Source organism: Heterocephalus glaber, unplaced genomic scaffold (genome assembly GCF_053883595.1).
Source record: "Heterocephalus glaber isolate CG9 unplaced genomic scaffold, H.glaber_assembly_v1.0 deba00001606, whole genome shotgun sequence".
In the NCBI taxonomy this organism is placed as follows: Eukaryota; Metazoa; Chordata; class Mammalia; order Rodentia; family Bathyergidae; genus Heterocephalus; species Heterocephalus glaber.
Window position 1 is genome coordinate 32,235,422 of NW_028258377.1, and position 15,720 is coordinate 32,251,141.

The 15,720-nt window shown below is 41.0% G+C and overlaps 1 protein-coding gene across 6 annotated transcripts in view; it reads right to left on the reverse strand.

Moving 5' to 3' along the window:
• Positions 1-15,720, reverse strand: part of Sgcd (sarcoglycan delta) — a 959,917-nt gene that overhangs the window by 249,174 nt on the left and 695,023 nt on the right. The gene's annotated exons all lie outside the window — the stretch shown is intronic.

Genomic DNA, 15,720 nt, shown 5'->3' on the forward strand with positions numbered 1-15,720 from the left:
TCAATACAATTATGCGTATTATCCCTTTTGCTCACGTATTCTAAGAAAATTTTACTCCGAGCAATTTGTAATGGCTCCAAGTCAATGACACACAGGGAAGAAGGTGGCCTTTACTGCTAGGCAGGACAGAGGGAAGGAGGCGGGAGGGGAGTGGGAAGAAAGAAAGGGATGATTCTCCAGGTTAAAGGGAAAGATCGTGTTTTCAAAATTTTAGGCAGAGATGTCACACTGTTAGCTCACTGCTCAAGTGTAGCCTTTAGACATGGCTTGTCTGGCTCACAAAACACGCAGGATGTCAGATTACTGACAAACACTCCGATTAACATTGTGTTATGTTCCCATTAAAATATGTAAAAGAAAGGATAGGGAGTTTTTTGTAGAGCTGGTGACATTATGACAGAGACGTAGTTTTTGATACAAGAATAGCCCGTGTGGAAGGCAGAAAAATGCCTCCCATCCCAAAGATGTCCACACTGCAATCTCTGGACCTCTGACTATGTTACAGTCTATGGCTAAGAAGAACTACGTGTGCAGAGAGAAGTAGGATTGATAATCAGGTGATCTTAGAATGTGGAGATTATCCTGAATTATGCAGATATGCTTAATAAAATCACAAAGTTCCTTAAAAGTTAGAGAGGGATGCAGAAGGGAAAGACAGATGCCCACCCATCTTTGGTGGCTGTTGTTATCTATTACACCCACCCATTCAGCTTCTCTCTTTTGTTTTTAATACTAACATCATGTATGGTATCCCCCTCAAAAAATTCCCCAATAGCAAAAACCCAGTGTCAAATAACAACAGTGACTTTTGTTATTAACACTCAGCTTCAGTGTTCACATGACACTAACATTTTTTCTATATATAACTTGTAAAGAAACAAATTGAGGATAAGAACGAAGTTTTCTACTACAACTAAAACTCTCTCAAATTTTTCTCTTATACACACACACACGCACACTATATTTGATAAATAAAATGTTAGTTTTTCATTTTTTTCTTTTTTGGGGGAAGAAAAATATTTTATTTCATGTTACAATTATCACAGTCGTTAATGGCATGTGTACATCTGTTGGAAGATAATCACTGGTCATTTCTTGTTCCACACTGCTTTTCACTTTATACTTGATTTTTACCATAGCAACTACCAAAACCTCAGTTTTATAAAGATAAGGAGTTTTGAACAAGGTTGCAAAAAGGTTGGAAACTATTATTTTGAACTAGTAGTTGGTGTGGCATCTGACAGAGACTGGCGTTTCCTTCAGAATTTAAACTACCCCAGGACACTCCTGTGAGTGTACTGCAGCAGTCTGGGTGCCTTCTATGCATACATATTCATTTTTATTGTGTATATTTTATAACACATGTTTTGATATACACAGACATAATGCAATGGGTTCAATATCTTATACTTTTTTGTTGTTGAAAACCTGAAATAGTTTTTTTCCCTTTTCTCCCCTACTTTCTTCCCTCCTACTCTTTTCTTTTCTTTCTTTCTTTTTTTGGGGATGACAAAATCCTCTTGAAGCTTCATTCATAACTGGCGTTCTCTAACCATGACATTTCATGAAACATACTGAAATTTCAAGCCGGAGTTGAAATTATATGTATATTATGTCTATGGTATTTACAAAATTGCATGCTGAAATCTGATGTTTCGACACATTTTGGCAGCTGTAAAGTTTTTATCAAAGAATTCTTCACATTCTCAAACTGAATATTTCATATTTGCTGAAACAGGACAGAAGGAAGGAAGCAAAGAAAGAAGGAAGGGGGGAATGATAAAAGAAAAAAGAAAAAGAAAAAGAAAAAAATGCCTGAGTCCTATTTATTTAAGATGTTTATCAAGCACATTCTTGGAGCAAGACAATAGGGAGAGAAGAGCGGGCGCCTCCAGACCTCAGGCATCCACACGGTCAATCCTGGCCACCTGGTGACACAGATCAAGTTTAGGTCAAACACAGGGTGAGGGTGCAGGAAGATTTCACAGTACAGGCTTTGGAGTCAGGTTGCATTCAAGTTCTGCTTGGTAGCTCCAGTCCCCTGTGCAAGTTCATCTTGTGACTTTGCATTTCTTTTCTTATTTAAATGGAAATAATACCTATCCCAAAGTTGTTTCTTCACAACTGATTAGCACCTCTCTACAGTGCATATTATATATCTAGTACTTTAAAGCCAGATAATTAATGGCTATTATTAATATTATTAAAATAGCCAGCAGAGACAGTCTGCTGAAGAATATCAAAGGGACAGAGAAAATAGTGAAGAGAATGGCAGAGTTCATGGCAGCAGGTGGTAGTATGTAGACTGGCACAACCACTTCAGAAAGCCATGTGGAAGTGGCTAGCAATGCCCAGCACACGCAGATGCAGCGACCCAGCAATTCAATGCCTAGATATATGTTCAGTACTCAAATATCTGTGTTCTAAAACATCTGCATAGCAGCATGATGTGCAATAGCCAAAACAAAAAAGCAACAACAAAAAAACTGGACACAGAACAAAGTGTAGAATGAATAAATCCCAGGTGGTATCTCAGACCACAGAATAAATACTGTTCAGCAGTAAGCAACCGTGAGTTGCTGCCGAACACAGCAGAGCGGATGCATCTCGCATCTGTGTTGAGCAAAGGCTGGCAGTCGGAGAGCAATCTGTATGAGTCCTTCTATGTAAATGCACATCAGGCTACCCTGTTAGACGTAAGGGAAGTGCTTCTGAGGGGGCAGAGTTAATAGCCAGGAAAGTACATGAGGTGTCTTCTTACAGTATGTGCTCACTTTTTAAAAATCCTTGTGATTTAGGTACATTTGACTCTAATAGTTTAAGAAAAAGTTTGCCATCCCCTTTACCATTTGGTTACCAACAAGGTGACTGCCACTGGGTGTGCTCCAGGCCCTGCTGCAGGACAGTGGCTTTGGTTCTTTTCTGGACAAAAGAACAGAGAGGAGCTGCGACCTAACAGGGAAAGTCACGCGTGTCGTGAGGTGGGGAGAATCTTGGGCACCAGAAACTGCACTTGAGGGTCTGTGCCAGGCCACTGGGGGCAGTGGGGCTGATGAATGGTGTATCATTCTCTTCTAAGCAACGAAGGAAGGAAGGAAGAGAGAGGAAGGGAAAGCACAGAGCTAGATGAGGGGAGGGAAAGAATGAGAAAAGTGAAGCAGAAAGCAAAACAAAATACTGTTCCTGTCTCCACCTAGGTCCAGGCCTAAAGCATTTATGTCCTGCCTGGTTTAACTCTGGGTTTAGGTGATATGTGGATCACTGCTAGGCTTTTGTTCAATGAGCTTTACACTGGGACCCATTGTTTATTAACAAAGAAATAACCAGGTAGAGAGTTCAGGAACGGAAGTAGGTGGCAGGCTCCTATCTTCTGCTCTCCCTCGCCCCCATTCCTGCTGAGGTGTGCTGTGTTCCCGATGGACTCAGGGGTGCAGAGCTTTCCACCTTAAATGTGAGCTCCTCCTCAAAGAATGTAGCAAGCTTTGCAGAACTGTACCAACCCTACAGTGTACGTATGCGTATGTACATTTTTTAAATTTACTGACTGATGACATAATTAAACTTTAATTTGTGTTCCTTAGAGGACACATAAATGAAAGAGCAGAATCCCGAGGGCAAAGGGTTAGAGATGAAAACAATCCATGGTAACCACAAGGCACTTGATTTACCTGTGCCTGTACAATCCAAGTAACTTATTTTTAGACAAAGTATTTACTTACTACACCAATTCCTTTTATTGCGAAAGAAGTCATTTCACTTAGTAAAGACTAATGGTGTCAGGTAGAAATAAAAACGTGATCTGATTGATCAAAGATGCCAGAAAAAAAGGCCAGTTTGTTTTTGACAAATCTAGCTTTTCAAAGTCTGTGGGTGCTATAGAAGTGGGTGATTCCTCATGTTTTGGACAATGCTGCCAGCGGTCCTTGAAGTGCTAGCCTCTCCTGCACATTCCAAAAGGATTCAGGTTCCAAAAATAGGCTTCCATGTAAACTTTTTAGGACCAGATCTGCTGTGAAAAAGATGTTTGTGAAACTGAGACTCCAAACAAAGCATGAAGATGATGTGGGACTGCATAACCTTTGTTCCTTTTCTCCAGCCCCATTGTGATTAAATGTGGGTTAATGGATAAAGATGCTTGTTAGTTTTGGGACACTAGATAAAAATCTGTAACAGACTTAAAGTCCCAAAGTAAACTACTCAACTCCTTGTTCGCCCGGAACTGATGTTCCAGACCCCACAATCTACAGAACAAGCTGCAAATGTCTGCTGACCATCAATACGTGACAGTCGACCACCAACCTTTGTCCCCTTTTCTTTAGTTCTATATGTTAACTTCCCCCTCAACCCCCTATAAGAACAGCCTCGGACTCTTAGCCAGTTGCCTCTCTAAGCTATTTTGCTTTGGGAGTGCCGTCTGGCCAGACTAATAAAGGTCTGTTTTACTTTCCAACTTGTCCGGTGTGTTCCTTCCCGGGTGTTCTTCGCTGCAGTCAGCTCCTCGGAGCGTTTGGTAAGGCTCTTGGTCTTACATTCTGGAGGCACCGCTGGGATCCCTGGGTGTGCTTCACTGCAGTCAGCTCCTCGGAGCGTTTGGTAAGGCCCCCGGTCTTACAAAGACACGCCTTAAAATATTTACTAAGGATCAAAGATTCTTCCACATAAAGAGAAGATGACCGTACCACTGTACAGTTAGGTTCCGACTTGAACATTGGAGATTTTTTAAAAAATGCATCCATTTGCATTGCTTGCTAAAAATAAGCCAAAGGAGTTTAGGTTGAAAGATATGCTGTGGCAGCTGTGATTCAGTTTTAGGTTAAATAGCCAAGGGGCTCAACTCCGTGAGAGGTGGGGTAAGCCTCATTACGCGTGGGCAGAAGAGGAGGCAGCACAGCAGGTACACATTACCGCCCTTCCAGAACTGACATGGTCACTTTCCTGTTTGTTGAAGGTTTTAATTAGAAATGTATTCTTCACTGAGGCTTCATTTGGTTGTATGCTAATTATAGACTTCGGTAAAAATGGTGAAAAGCAGGGCCACGAGAGCCAAGCCCACAGCTACCCTCAACACACAGTCTGGATGCAACCTTTGCATTTGCAGCCCCATCGGGGAACTTGCTGAGTCACGCAGAGTTGCAGCAGGGGCGTGGGATGTCAGAGTCAGGTGAATCCCAAGCCTATTTCTGAATTCAGAGGCACAAAATGTCCTTCAACAGCCCTTTTGCTTTGCCTGTTCAAGGGCTCTAACAACCCCTGGTGCACCTCTGGATTCTGCTGGGAGCTGTATCGGGTGCACGGAGAAGCACTGGATGGAGCTCAAGCAGGACTATGTAGGGTGGGTTGAGGGGAGTAGGGAAGAGAATCTGTGGTAGGTTTTGGCAACGGATGGAAGTGGGAGATAATGAGGACCTCTGTTAAACCTGAGACTTCTCCCTTTGCTAATGGTTTGCTAATGGATGGCGAGTATACTTTGGCATCCAATACTGGCAGCTCTTTCATAAAATGTTTTTCTGATTCATAAATGTCCACCTTAACCATTTTCCCCATGAATGAAGGGTTCTTCGGCACTAAAACCTGCTCGTAAAATTGTTTGTGTGCAACATAAAACTTGGAATCAAAAGATTCTTCTGTTACTAACACTTTTTCTTTTTCACCAATCTTGTGATCATAAGGATTGTAAGCATGAAATACCAGAGACAGATCTTTTGTCCTCTCCTTTTTCTTGGTGTCCTCCTAGGTTGCTTTGTGGCTGCTCTCTGGGCTACTCTGACAGGAGGTGTGGCTCCGCTATAGCTGTGCACACCTCCGCATTCCCCTGCTCCAGAAGCTGCCACTTCTTTGAAGGAACATTGGGAAAATAGCCCCTCATGGTTGAGAGATCAGAGAGAGATCCAGGCCCACTATTAACACCCCCGATCTCCCCAGGCTCTAATAAGCTGTGATGAACACTTAGCCCTCCTCAATATTCCCTGGTTTCAGCCCTGCCACTTTTCATAAGGACACAACAGTTTTCAGTAAACAGCTGGCTTCACTCTGATATTTTTGTTTGAACCCTAAAATGTTATATTTCCAGCAGAGATTTCCAGAGTTCACGTTTTGCTGAACATGCCCATGACTTCATGTGTTCCTATGACCACTCTGTTTCCTGTAAACTAGTAGTCACATCTAGGCTCTTAATTAGATTCAGTCTGTTTTCTAGGGAGACTATATCACAGGAAGTGTTTTGTTTTGATTTGTTTTTACCATAAACTTAGTGGTCTAAAAGAATACAAATTTATTATCTTACAGTGCTGTAAATTGGAAGTCTGTGTGAGGACTCAATGAGGAAAAAAAGAGGTAAAAAAAGGAGTTGGAGGGGAGACCTCTAAGGAGATCAGTGTCTTTGCTACTTCCAGCTTCTAGAAGCCGCTCACATTCCTGGGCCCCTGACCCCTCTTACTCTTCAAAGTCAGCAGTGGTAGATTGAGACATATTTCTTCTCTCAGACAATTACTCCGACTCTAAATCTTCCATGTCCTTTCAATTTTGAGGAACTTTGTGACTTCTGGATGATTCAGGATAATCTTCTCATTCTGAGATTACCTAATCTAGCAGTGGTAAATCTATTTCCAAGTGTAATTCCCCTTTGCCATGAACTACAACATATTCAGATTTCCTGAGATTATGAGGTGGACATCTTAGGGATGCGTTCATCTTCTCTACTTTCCAAATAGGGTATTCTTATATCAGGAAACACAAAAGCATCTCTGATGGGATGGTATCAGCTGTTGGCATTCTTTATCTAGACAAGAATGCCTACAATTTAACTAGAAGTTTCAATTTCAAACTGATGAATCCCTAATTCTATTAATTCTTTTTCAACCCATTAACTGGGATAATCTTTCAAGAAAAGTTTCATCTCATCATTATTTAGCCTAAATTAGATTTTATAGAAACATTGATAAAACTTGACTTTTCCTCTTTTATTTATTGATACTCAAAATACTGAATTACCTAGTAGCCTCCAATCCAACGAGCTTTTTATTTTTAAAATATCACTATGAACATTTTGATTTGTTTTGTTCTAGCACAGGTACATTATATTTTTTCTTAATTTTCTTACTGTTCTGCCTTTGGTAAGAGAAGCCTCCCCAAGTTAACTCCTGATGGTAACTTCAGTGGCCTCTTTCTTCTGGACAACAAGATTTCCCAGGGTTACCTTACATATGTCCTACCCAAAGCCTGAAATCAGCCATTTCTTGTGAGAAGCCCCAGTTTATTTTATCAGGAACAGGTATTTGCAGAGCAGAAGCTCAGAGATTTATACGTTCGTTGCTACTGGATCAGTCTTTGTTTTTGTGGACGGAGCTAGAAAATAAAATTTGATGGTGTTGCTGTTTCATTCATCATTTAGTAAAATACACCATGATTTCACATGAAACTTTAATCCAAATTCAGAAGGTGAACTTAACTCTAACCTCATGAGTTTTTATGGAGAACCTTTCCTCCATAATAAAAGTCCCAGCTCTCCATAACGCCAACATGATTATTCATTTACCTTAACCCACAGCACACAACGAATAGTTTCAGAGCCCCAAACTAGTACAAAACTGACATCACCACTAATAAAAACAATTCTGAAATGTGTTAGCTTTTAAAATCTTTAAATCACAGTCTACTGAGGAAGTACAAATTAATAAGTTTCAAAGGCACTTGAAATTCCTTCTATTTAGTTATGCTATTACCAACCCAATATGCAGTGAGGTTCAGCTTTTTTATTTATTTTTAATCATTTTTATTTTTGCAGCACTGGGCATTAAACTCAGGGCCTTATGCATGCTGGGTAAGTGTTCTGCCACTGTATAATCCACATCTCATTTCTTTTTCTTTCAATTTTTCACGACTGTTCCTTAAGGTCCAGTTTCTTTGTTATTGTTGTCTAGGTTGCCTTTGAACTCCTAGGATCAACTGGGCCTCCCGCCTTAGCCTCATGTGTAGCTGGGACGACAGGCATGTGCCACCCTGGCCCACTTTGAAGTCCCGTTTGGTTTTACAGGTTTGTGAACTGTTATATGGTATCAAAGTCAAATCCACAAAGCAAACACTATTCAGAGAAGTCTAGCTTGTGTCTTTGCCCTCTCACCATGTTTCTTCTCCGAGTAATACATGCGTATACTGCATATGAAAACATACTACATGGGTGCTTTGTCTTCCAGTCATCGCTCCATTTCCCAGTAACATTTGGAACTGAAATATTTGAAGAAAATATCTAGGTTTGCAGTGGCTCAGGAAGACCGGAAATCCTGGTGATTCTGGGCCTGTCTTCCCACATGGCTCATCTCACACGAGATGAGTGGGAGCTGCCCTGCTTGGCTCATTACAGGTTTCATGATGTGCTGCAGTCTTTCCACCCACCCGTCTCACTGAGCTGTGTAATCTCATCCCCTGGCTGCTTCTGCCTAGCACTGTGCAGAATGCAGTACATGCACTGGAAGTAGCACGTGCGGAGGGTGAACAGCCAAGTGAGAAATGGAACTTCCCCCAGCCTTCTTCACTCAGCCCAGGGATGAGGACAGACCCTGCGGCCAGCACTGTGCCCTGGTGGGAAGTGCGCCATCTGTGTGCTCCTGTCCCTGGCACGTGAGGGTGTGGCTCTCCCAGGCCTTCCCACCCTGAAGGACCGGTAAAGGCTTAGGACCCCTTTGGGTCTCACCAGCTGCAGGGCAGCCTGAAGCAGAGGGAAACAGGAACAGCAAATACCCAAAGGCCCCTATACCTTCTCCTGGGACAGAGATGCAGACTCACTCTTATGTCTGGATTATTCTTTATCATTCCTCAGCTACAGAGACAGACCTTTCCATGGAAACACACGCTGAATCTGCAGTCAGCAAACTTACTTAACTGTGTTGTTTGTTTGCATAATCTATGTTTACAAAATAAACAGAACTTGCTCTGGATGGACTTGAATTTGCAATGTTCCTGCCTCAGCCTCCCAGAGTACTGAGATTACAGACATGCACCACCATGCTTGGCTCATTCTTACTTAAAAGATTACATTTGGGATAATTATCGATTCCATATAAGATCTATTTCCTTTCCTTTTTATGTTACTCATATATGTCCCCTACCTTTAATATTTACTGATGACCTACTATGCACTTCCTTCTATACTCTGTCCTTTTCATGCTTTGCCTCATTTTCCTTATCATTGCTACCAATTATCACATTACTTCATGGATTTTCTGAGAAAATAATTGTATAACTGTTTAAGTATTTAGCTGTACTATTGATTGCCATACCAGTTATAAGAGGAAAAAATCCTTACAAACTATCTAAAAGGTGCTTATCAGAACAGATTAAGTCGTAATGCAATAGTATGTACCTTTTACTGAGGGAGAATTAAAAACTTCACAAATATTTATAACGCATTATTGAATGAGACAAAGAAGTAGTATGATCCTTAGCTATTCTATTCTTCAGTAAATTCCTCAAAGAGTAAAGTCAGTATTCCATATAGGCCCAATTCACAAAAGCTAGGGTAAGCTATGGAGTCAGCCTAGGTGCCCATTCACACACGAATGGCAAAAGAAAATATGGTACATGTACACGGTGGAGTATTATACAGCCATAAATAAGAATTGAATTATACCATTTGTAGGAAAGTGACTGGAACTAGAGTTCATCATATCATGAAATAAACCAGACTCAGAAAGACAAATAGTTCATGTTTTCTCTCATATGTAAACCTTTAAAAAAGAGAAAGGGATGCCATGAAAGTAAAAGAGGGGTTATTACTAAACAGGAAGGGAACCGGGGGGAGAGAACAGGGAGAGAAGAGAAATGGATGGGACTGGGGGAGAGAGGAGGGAGCAGTGTGTGTGGCAGGTATAGAGATGATCAAAATATATTATATGCATGTAATAATCTGCCAAAATGAAATCCACTAATTTGAATAGCTAACATTCACCAAGAAAAATGAAATATCCATGATCCCACTTTTAAATAACTGTAGGTGATGGTTGGTGTTTAGAGGCCACCCCCCCACCCCCAAAGCTTTATGGAGTCATAGGTGGGGTTTTTCAGAGGTGGCTGAACCTAGTGTGTGTGACTGATTCATGGGACAACGCCAGGATTAAGAGTGCTAGGATGAAGGGTGGGTGATCACTAAATTTGGGCACTGATTGCTTTGGCACCACCCTCATCTCAGCAGCCTGGATCGAGTATAAAAGGGACGGAAGGAAGCTGCTCAAGTCCCTTGCTAGTGTTGCTACCTTCTGCTTGCCATGAACTGTTTCTCCTCTGTGATGCCCCTCTGCCATGTGCCACGCTGCCTTGGAGCCAGCTGATTATGGCCTGAAACCTCTACAAAATATGAGCTAAATTAACCTTTCCTCCTTTAACTTTGGCATCAGGTATTTTGTCTAAGCAACAAGAAAAGTACTTATGTCACTATATATGCACGTCAATACACAGGTACACACACAATCACATGAATTTCACAGGAAATTTTACAGGGGAAAAATCCTAGGGGGGAAAGTATAATTAAATGTTAATATCTTCACATGTTTATTTTCTTCTCTTTGCTTACCTGCACTTTCTAATCTTCTAAAAATACTAATTGTAATTTCAAAATTTGAATAATGAAATAAAACTCTACTCCCTTATGTGAAAAACCAGGATTTATCAACAAGGTGTACTGTATGTCATGTACCAGGTGAATCTTTTCAATGCCCTTAAATATTATTTTCTTTATTTTACAAATGAGCACATTTGTTTGTAACTTGATCAAAATCACAGAGCTAATTAATGAAACAGGATTTTGAGCCCATCTTCCTAATTCAGACTCTATACTCTTAAGTCATTTTTCTTAACTTAATTTCTAGCATACGGTAGAGAAATAACCTTATATTTTTGGTAGATTTTTTTCATATCCCTTTGATTTTAGCTTTTGTGGTAACTATTCCTAATAGACAGGACTATCGGCAATTCAATTCCATCTATTCTCATGGAGCAATGTATTCCACTTTCTCACAGAGTAGTGGTCCCTTTTTATAACTCAGCTTCCTGTTTGTCCCAGGAACATAAATGGAATCTTCAGCTATTTTTGGAAAGGTTGCTGTGTGTATATTTGTGGGTTGGGTGCCTTTGGGAGCAAAAGAAAGAGAAGACTCTTAACTCCTGTCCTGTGACACAGTTTATAATGCAGGCAACAGACCAACAATGAAAGAGTGAAGGAAGTACAAAGATGACCAGAGTGTGGGAAAAGCCAACGGAATCCGACAACTAACTCCTTCCCTAGTAAGCTTGCACTCCTCTGTGGCCCGAAATTCACCACCCACTTGCCAAGTCATACAATTGTTTCAACTTAGAAGTTCTTTTCTATTCTTGTGCATCATTACCTTTGATTTTCCAGCCTCCTTCTTTGTTTCTAGATATATCCAAAACTACTTGGTAGGAAATGTCTATCAAATACCGCCTTTTTGTTTTGTTTTGGACCTCCACTTGCAAAATGAAGCAGGCTAGAGTAGCCAACTAAGTATGTTCCCACATTTATGCAGAGGACTGCAGTACTGATTATGCCCAAAGCAGGCTGTGAAGAGTTCACCCCACGGTTGGCTGGTTTACAGAAGCGAGTCTGGCCAAAGCCTACCTGCCAAAGTCAGAGTAACTCACACATGAATTCCATTCCCACAACTAAAACCTCCTGACTAGAAGGACAATGTTCTAATTACCATATATTTTGTCTCTTCTGTTCCTAATTAGAGAATGCTTTGTCTTGTCCTTTATGAGCCTTGTTTACATTAATTTCCACAGACACTGCATGTAGCTCACCTTTACCCCAATTGCCAGTAAAAGTCAGCACCTGGGACTGGCCAGCACTTTGTCAGTCGCACCGGCACTGGTCATCCTGGCCCCTGCTTTCTCTCTCCTAGTTCTGTCTCTTAGTGTCTTTATTTCTCAGGCCTGCGTGTATACTGGGCAGGGTACTAGAACCTGACTGCAGGGCTCTCCAGTACATTTAGAAAGTTTCCTTCACAGCTTTGGCACAATGAGCCAGTGTTGGAGACACATCAAAACGCCTTGAGATCAGCTTTACTTAAAACAGCAGCTACAATGCATGGTTTCTCCTGTATGAGAAACTTAAGATATAAGTAAAGAGTAAAACAATAGATAATAGGAACCAGGAGAGCCAGATCTTTTGCTAATGGGAAGGGGGCCAAGAGATGCAGGAGAGAAGAGGGGGAAAGAGGAAGAGGATGAAAAAAAAGAACTAAAATGCACTATGTACTTGTAGCAACCCTCCACGAGGAATGCAATCATTATGTACTGCAAACATGTACTAATGAAAAAAATAAAACCTAAAAATCATTAGCTATGAATATTAAGATAGTGGTTTTAGATCGATTCTAAAGTAATAAGATGTAAAAATGTAGGCGATTCAGAATCATCAATTTTTCCCTCTTCAAATAGTGGAATTTCCATTTCCTTTAAGACAAGGGTAAAAACTCCACCACCTGGACGACCGGATGGCCAGTCTGGACTCAGGGAGCACTGTCCGCAGGATGGTTCCCAAGTCAGTGCAGTCCTGCTGAGATGGATGGGCGTCCAGGCTCACCTGCCAGTTCAGTGAGGGCAGGGCCATGGCCTCCCCAGTGCCTACCCCAACCCGGATTTGGGGTATACACCCAGAAGAGGGGCTTTTAAATACAGGAACAAATCCCATTATTTCCCCAGTGCACATTAAGGTGGGGAGGCCCTGGGCTGCTGCAAGGATTAAGCATTTGTTCCTCTTTTTCTCTGGTCCTTACTGACTGGCTAGCTGCTCTGCACAGACAGTTTCTACAAGATCAGAATGGGACAGAGAGGGCAGAGGGGCCGGGGCCAGACTGCGCATGAATTTGCTTCTCTCACCCGCTGCCTGATGTAGCCCCGGGGTGCTTCTTCAGGTGAGCACTGGGCATGGGGGCCCAGCCTGGCTAAGACACTGTGAGCAACAAGGAGCAGAGGCAGCCTGAAAGTAGCATGACTTGCCCATCTTTTGTAAAAGGCAAGAACCACCATGCTGGAAAGAGGCAAGAGAAGAGCGGATGTTTTCAGCTGAGATGTGAACAAGGGGTGTGGGTCCTGGAGACCAGGTTCCTGCCAGTGTCCCCAGGAGGGGTGAAGGCCTCAGGGAGAAATGGCTGCCGGGCTCTGGCCTCGCTGAATTCCCTTATCTAGATGCGACAAAGAAGGAGAAAAATCATTGAATTGACTGAGTCTTCTCAGTCAAGGCCAAGACAGGGCAGTGACCAGGCTGCTGCTGGTGTTGGGCAAGACTCCAGGACATCCACAAAATCCCCAGTGTGGTGGCCTCTGTGGCTGGTCCTTGTGGCACAGGTGCTGGGAATGGGCATTAAAGCTGATTTTATTTATTTATTTTTTAGTTCTTTTATTGGTACATTTTAGGTATATAATTTGTTTACATTTATCATTGGGTGCTTGTACCTGTACAATATGTATCTTGGTTCTTATTTTTTTCCCCATTACCTGTGCACCCTTCACCCCCTCCACCCTTCCCTATTTACATAGATTTCATTTCCATTTTTTTTTCTTTTCTCATAGTTTTTCCTTTCTCTCTTTTCCTTTCCCCTTCCCCTCCCCCCTTCACTCCTTCGTCTTTGGTCCTTTTTTCCTATTTCAGATTATCAATTATTCATTTAATTATTTTAACCCTTGTTTACACTATCCGTTTCTCACCCTAGAGAAACTATTCGGTATTTACACATGTGTGTCCTATTTATTTCACTTAAGAGTATGGCCTCGATATGCATCCATTTAGCTATAAATGACTCTAGTTTTTCGTTCTTTATGGCTGAGTAGTACTCCATTTTATAAAAAAAACACATTTTCTTTATCCAGTTTCCAGTTGATGGGCACTTGGGCTGTTTCCAAGCTTTACCTATTACAAACTGTGCCACTATGAACATGGGTGCACATATATCACTGTGGTATGATTCTTTTAATTCTTTGGGGAAGATACCCAGCAGGGGAATAGCTGGGTCAAATGGGACCTCTAGTCCTAGTTCTTTGAGGTATCTCCATACTGATTTCCACAGTGGTTTCACCAGTCTGCACTCCCACCAGCAATGGAGAAGGGTTCCTTTCTCCCCACAACCCCACCAGCATTTGTTATTGGTTGATTTCTTGATAGCAGCCATTCTTTCTGGGGTGAGGTGGAATCTCAGTGTTGTTTTCATCTGCATCTCTCGAATGACGAGTGATGTTGAACATTTTTTCATATATTTGTTTGCTGCTTTTACTTCCTTGTCTGAGAAATGTCTGTTCATTTCAGATGCCCATTTTTGAATTGGGTCTTTGAATTTGGGGGGGTCTGATTTTTTTCAATTCTTTATATATTCTAGATAGTAGTCCTTTGTCTGAGGTACAGCTGCTAAAAATTTTTTCCCATATTGTAGGTTGTCTGTTAGCTCTGTTGGTGGTTTCTTTTGCAGTGCAGAAGCTTTTTAATAAGAGGAGATCCCAGTTGTTGATTCTTTTTGCTAGTTCCCGTGATGCTGAGGTTTTGTTCATAAAGTCTTTTCCTACGCCAATGTCTTCAAGAGTTCTACCTAACTTATCTTCCAGCAAGTTTCATGTTTCTGTCTTAATATTTAGATCTTTAATCCACCTTCGATCTTTTTTTTTTTCCTCATTAACTTTATTGGTACATTTTAGGTATAAAATACAGTTACATTCATCATTGGGATCTTGTACCATTACATGAGTCTCTTCGTTCTTAATTTTTTCCCCTTCCCTTGCCCTCCCTTCACCCCCCCTCCACCCTTCCCTATTTGCAAAGATCTTGTTTCCATTTTCTTCCTCTTCTCATATTTTTTCTTTTCCCTTCTTTCCTTTCCCCTACCCCTCCCACTTCCCCTGTTCCTTTAGACCTTTACTTCCTATTACACAATATCAATTATACATTTTTAAAATTAAAATATCAAGATCTAGGAGACATTACCACAGATTTTACAGAATTTAAAAGGATACAGAAAGCATATTACAAAAATCTTTTTTGAAAGAAATTTGACAACTTCTAAGAAGTACCTTGGAAGACAAATCAATGAAATTAACTCTGGAGGAAATATAAAATTTGAATAGCACCTATTAAAGAAAGTATATTCCTAGCTTGAAAACCTACCTATATGACAACAACAGGCTCATATACATTTTAACTGATAAATTATATCAAACATTTAAAGCAGAGAAAAAAAGGAACACTTCTCCCCTCATTTTAGGAAATCAACATTGTGCTAATCCTAAAACTGGATAAAGATAATAGAAGAAAAAGTATGAACATAGAAATTTGTTTAACAAAACAAACTATTAGAAGTCAGATCTGGCAGGTTGTAGAAAGTGGTTTTGTTATAGGGAAGGTAGTGGAAGATCCACCCCCAGAAGTCATCATTTTGACAGAGGAAAGGAAAAAGCCATATAATCCTGTCACTCGTTGGAGAAAAAGTATCAAACTAAATTCCACAGCTATTCATGGTAAAAGCTATCAGGACACTGGAAGTAGAGCAGAACCTTCTCAACAGATCAAAGACATGTACTCCACACTTCCAGCAAGAAAGCCTTATATGAATGGAGAAGTTACAATGTGAAACCTACCATTTTCATAGACAAAGCAAATTACCTGCCTAATAGCCATTAATTCTCATTGTAACTGTAGAGAAAAGGCACAATTATTCCCATTTCACA